We start from the raw sequence: 5,417 nt of genomic DNA, 5'->3' as shown, positions 1-5,417 counted from the left end.
GGATCCCATGTGCCGCGGAGCGGCTGGGCCCGTGAGCCATGGCCGCTGAGCCTGCACGTCCGGAGCCTGTGCTCCGCAACGGGAGAGGCCACAACAGTGAGAGGCCCGCGTACCGCAAAAAAAACAACAACAACAAAAAAAACAAAAACAGGCGTTATTTGTTATCCTACAACTGAGCTGGGGTAACAGGTGTGACAGAGACTGCCCTGGGCAATCAGACGTGTGGCCACCTTATCCAGCTCCCGTGCCTCCTACTTGAGGAGCACTGACCTGGCGCGCAAACCGCCCTCCCACTCCCTCTCCAGATCCTCAGCCTCTTCCTCTCCACTGACAACCACTCGGCCCACAACGCTCTCGGGCCTTTCTCACGGTTTGGTTTTAAGACTGGCTCCCTGGCCCTCTCATCACCTCAAGTTACAGTCCTCTCCAATGTTCACAGACCAGTCCTCACTTATACTTACTCTCTCCATTTACTTCCTGCTCAGGCACCTCTCAGGTACCTGGCTGACTTCCATCTCCACTGCCCAACTGCCCCTGATGCTCAAAGGCTACTGACAATGGTCTCACTGACAAATCTAATGACCTTTTCTCAGTCTTCAATCTCAGTGCCTCGACGTTGCTATTTGTCCCGTCTAAATTCTCTCCCCTCACCTTTCTTTACCCTATCTTTTCCTTGTTCTCTTCCAGCTTCTTTCCTCCCGGCATCCTGTCAGCCTCTTTCTGTCTCCCTCCAAGCCCACAAACTTGGTTTTTCCGACTCTGCCCTGGTCTTTTACTCTTCTCACCCATACTTTGAACCCTTCTCACAGCTTCACCATCCCCCCTCATAAGGATGCCCTCAAATCCATCTCTGTTTTTAATGGCTGCCATCCATTTGGATAGCTTCACAGGCACAAAGAAATTAACATATCCAAATCCAAACTTCCATTAACTAGACAAATACTTACTGATTGCATACTACTTACAGGTGCTTTACCAGTGGCCTTTCCAACTATTTCCATTTCTGCCATCACCATCCAAAGTCACTCAGCTTCAGTCTCTGACTTCTCCAATTCCCTCAACCAGTTAGCCAACAAGTCCTGCTGTATTTACTATTTCTACAGGGTCTCACCCACCCAACTGCCCCCACTCTAATTTAGGTTCTCACTGCTTCTCTCCCAGGAACTATTTTAATAGCTTTCAAAGTGGGATTATCCATGACTCCCCCAATACAGATTAATCTTCTTAAAGCATAGTTTTAATTCCCCCAAACTACCTTTGATAGTTATCTACTGCCTACTAAACAGGCTCCTTAGCCCAATGTTCAAGATGCCCACAATATGGTCCTAACTCTGCCAAGCAGCCTGCTGTCCCACTATCCTGCCTCAAGGCTCCTCACCCTACAGCTTAACCACACTCCTCTCCACCCTGGATATGCTCATATACTCTTTCCTTCAAGTCTTAGCACAGGCTGAGCCCTACATCTCTGCCAGTTGAAGTTCTACCAGTTCTTTAAAGCTCAAGATTCCTTAACTAAACCTTCTCCAATTTTTCTGCCTAGAAATAGTGTGTTCCTTCCTTGAAATCACAAAGCATTTTCTTGGGACTTCCCTGGCGGGCGGTCCGTGATTAAGACTCTGTGCTCCCAATGCAGGGGGCATGCTTCAATCCCTGGTGGGGGAACTAAGATCCTGCATGCCGCCCGGTGCGGCCAAAAACAGAAAATGAAAAGCAAAAAAAACATTTTCTTTATGCCTCTATAACAGTGCTTCCATATAATAAAACCTTTGGTCACCTGTCTTATGCTCCCTACATGCCTCCTAAGCCTCTCAAAGAAAGGGTGCCTATTGTCTGATTAACCCATATATTCCTTATACTGCCTTATATATAGTAAGCTGAATGAGAGGTTGATATATTCAAGTTAACTCTGTATCCACCATATAGCATATAAAATAATGAAGATGTACTTAATATCACCAAAGCTAATTAAGCCAAGTTCTTAGGAAGGCCTAAAAATTAACCATTTTTGCAGTTGCTCGTTAGATCAAGGATATATGAATCATTTCAACTAAAATTGTAGAACTCTGCATTCTTTATCAGTTCCTTAAACTATACAGTTAGATAAGATCTTCGAGATCATTTAATTCCCCTCCTTCCATGCCAATCACCAATCCTCCAGCTGATAAAACTGAAGCTTTAAGAAATTAAGCTGCTCCCCTGGTCTCTTAAATCAGAGCTCATAATATAACTGTTACCATTTATTAACCGTCTAGTGTACATGAGGCACTTTCTGTACCTTACCCCAGTGTCACAACAATCCTTCAAGGCAGGTGGTATTACCCTCATTCAGAGACAAGAGAATGCTCAAAAAAGTTAAGTAACTTGCTACAGAGAGCCCTGCTTGTTAGGGGCAGAGCTGAGCTTAGGTCCCTATTCTATCTGGCTGTACAGTCTAGGCTTCTCTAATTGGACACCATGGCAAAGGCAAGACCTACCAGGTGTCCTAAAACAGCCTCCGATTGTTTCTTCAGTGAATAATTATGCCACCTAAGCAAGTGCACACACTTACAAGTTGTAAGCCATTTTATTTGAAATTCTGGAGGCGTGAAAATTAAAGAGCAACCTCATTACTATAAAAGTTCTAAGGTTAATTACTGCCAACATTCTGACTTTCTTATCAAAAACATCTTCATTCTGGAAAAGAGATATGTTTTTCTGGTTTCTCAATTCTTAAATATATTTTCAACTTAAAATACATTTGCCTAACTACACCCAACAACTGCGTGTTGAGCCCCTAGATGTCCAAGGCACATCGGAGGCTACAAAGATGAATACGACCTCATTTCACTCCCTGAGAGTTCACCGGCAAGAGGCAGAGTCGACTAACCATAGGGACCACTCGTTCCCCAACTACAGGAGCTCCGGCTCATTTGACGACTTCCAACAAGAAGTCAGGACCCTTGGTTCTAATCCCAGACCTGCACACCGGGCAAGTCATCTCACTGTGCCTTAGTTACCTCAGTAAAGGGACTGATAAAAAGGAATGAACTATGCCAACCAATTTCAAGGTCCCTTTTAGCTTTCAAACTGTATTATGTCTGAGCTCACTCTTCTGAAAGTGCTCGCAGCTACTGCTATGGAAAGGGAACTCCTGGAAGCCCACTTTTCTTTGGCAGTGACTTTGGAGGCACTGAGTTCTGAAAATATTCCTACAAGTATAAAGCCAACTAATATGCCTCCAAAGTTTGTTATTTATAATAAAAAAGTTTACTAAAATTTATCCTCAAAGGAGGTAGTATGAAGCACGACCTTCTAATCCTTCTTCCATTATATTACTGACATAGTTTTAACTTAATTCTTTACGATTCATTGAAGATGTTAAAATTAAAATAACTCCTTCTATCTACTCTTCTGTGGAGCTAAGCCATTGACACTAACAACAACAGAGTTAAGGCCACTGCAGAGATGTGTATCTTGTATTTGTTTAGTTAAATTAATACTTCATAGTAAATGCTACCGACTATGGACCTTCCCAAACTGCAGTTCAGTTTGAGGTTGGTGTGCAGGCAATGGAGAGGGAGGAATATAGAAATATCAGTATTTCAAATACAAGTGGAAACATATAGCACTGTGGGAATCTGACTTTGCCGATTTCCTTTCAATATCCTGTACCTTTTTTTCAACTAGCACAGATAATATTTTTAATCATCCATTAACTTATACTGCCAACACCCTTTCTCTCGACAAGGCTCCACATGCCTTGTGTTCAGCATCTTAGGATATGATGCTCAAACCCATCTTGTGCTGTAAGTTAACAGCATAGAGGAGGAAATGAATCAATCAAAAGAAAACTGGAAGAAAAGAAATTAGAACTGCACCATCTTAGTGTCTTGCCCACACAAGGCAGTAAATTTCAACTGTCAAAGACAGTCCCACCAAGAAATAGGAAAAAGGAATTTATTCATTCACTAGTCAACAAATCCTGACTGCCTAATATGCCAGGCACTGTTCTAGGTGTTAGAGTTACAGCAATGAACAAATCAGGCAAAAATTCCTACCAGAGTAGAGCTTACCTTCCAGTGAAGAGGGACAGGACTTAAAGAACACCCAAGAAAATCCTTTCAGATAGCGATTAAGTGCTATGAAGAAAATAAAATAGGACTGGGGGTGGTCTCTGGGGTGAGGGGTGAGAGGTTACTTAAGGTGATCAAGAGGGCCTTGCTGAGTAGATGCCATTTGAGGTGAGTCCTAAATGATGAGAAAACTTTATTCTTAATCCTACAAGTGTGGGGTATGGTGGGAACGAGTCAAGTCGAGTCTTCAAGGGTGGTCACAGTGGTCACAAGTTCTTAATTTGTGGCAAACTAGGTTCCTTTTAGGATTTGGCTTATTAAAACAAAACAAAACAAAAACAAAACCCCAAACCTAAACCTTTAAGTAGAACTCCTCTACTTAGAAGCCACTGATTTTTCTTTTAAAATCCACTAACTTTTAAACTTTTTGCTGATTACTTTATTGGTACTTAAGTACAGGCAATTACTAGAAGGATTCCTTCAGAGCCATCCAGATTCTGAATGAGAGACGATCCAACCCTGCAGCGAATCAGCGCTCCTCCACCGACTCATCAACACAGCCAGGTGGAATCTTGTAACTCTTCTAACAACGGGAAACAAGCCTCGGGAAATGTGGGGACTGACACCCCCAAAGTTCCCCCAAATTGTGGGAGGAGGGGGAAAAATAGGCCGCCGCCCTTTTGCATTCCCTCTCCCGCGGCCCTCCAAGGCGTCAACGCCGAGGAAGGGTCGCCGTCCCTGGGTCAAAGGCACACGGCGAGTACGCGCGGGGTGGACCCCGCAGGAATAATCGGCGGCCGGTCTGCGGGGCGATGATTCATTCACCGCCCCGGAGCCCACGGCCACACGTTCCGAGCGCACTAGGACGGCCGCACACGCAGCTTCTTTAATATTAAACAAATGTTTCAAAGTACAAACGCCCGGAGCCAGAAACGAGTAGACCCAGGCAAGGCGGCGGAGAAGAAACGGCACGTTTCGGCCGCTGCCCGAATGTTCCCGGGGCCGGGAGGGGAGCTGCGGGCACGTCGGTCCACCCGGCCGCCGCCCCGCACCTCCCCGTCCCCGGCAGGCGCGCGGGCAACACCCGCAGGGGGCGAGGAGGGCGCACAGGTGGGTCCCCGCTCGCCCTGCCTCCCGCCCCTCCCCGCCCCTCGCGGAAGGCCAACGCGCCTCCCGCTCGCCCCTTTCCTCTCCGTGACATCTTATATAATAACCCGAGCTAATCAAAACGGAAGCGACGCGCGCTGCCGGGGCCCGACTCCCGGCCTCCACTGGATGCTCGCGCCCCGAGCCCCCAGCCCCCCAACTCGGCGCTGGGGCGCGCGGCTCCGGGCGGGGGGAAGGGCCCGAGCGCCGCCTCGGCTC

At 46.5% G+C, this 5,417-nt stretch overlaps 1 protein-coding gene across 1 annotated transcript in view; it reads right to left on the bottom strand.

Annotated features, from left to right (window-relative positions):
- Positions 1 to 5,417, bottom strand: part of PCGF5 (polycomb group ring finger 5) — a 116,956-nt gene that overhangs the window by 111,083 nt on the left and 456 nt on the right. The window lies entirely within an intron of this gene.

This window comes from Lipotes vexillifer, unplaced genomic scaffold, assembly GCF_000442215.2.
Source record: "Lipotes vexillifer unplaced genomic scaffold, Lipotes_vexillifer_v1.1 scaffold1240, whole genome shotgun sequence".
NCBI lineage: Eukaryota > Metazoa > Chordata > Mammalia > Artiodactyla > Lipotidae > Lipotes > Lipotes vexillifer.
The sequence above is the reverse complement of the archived record's forward strand: the minus strand, read 5'-3'. Positions and strand labels throughout refer to the sequence as shown.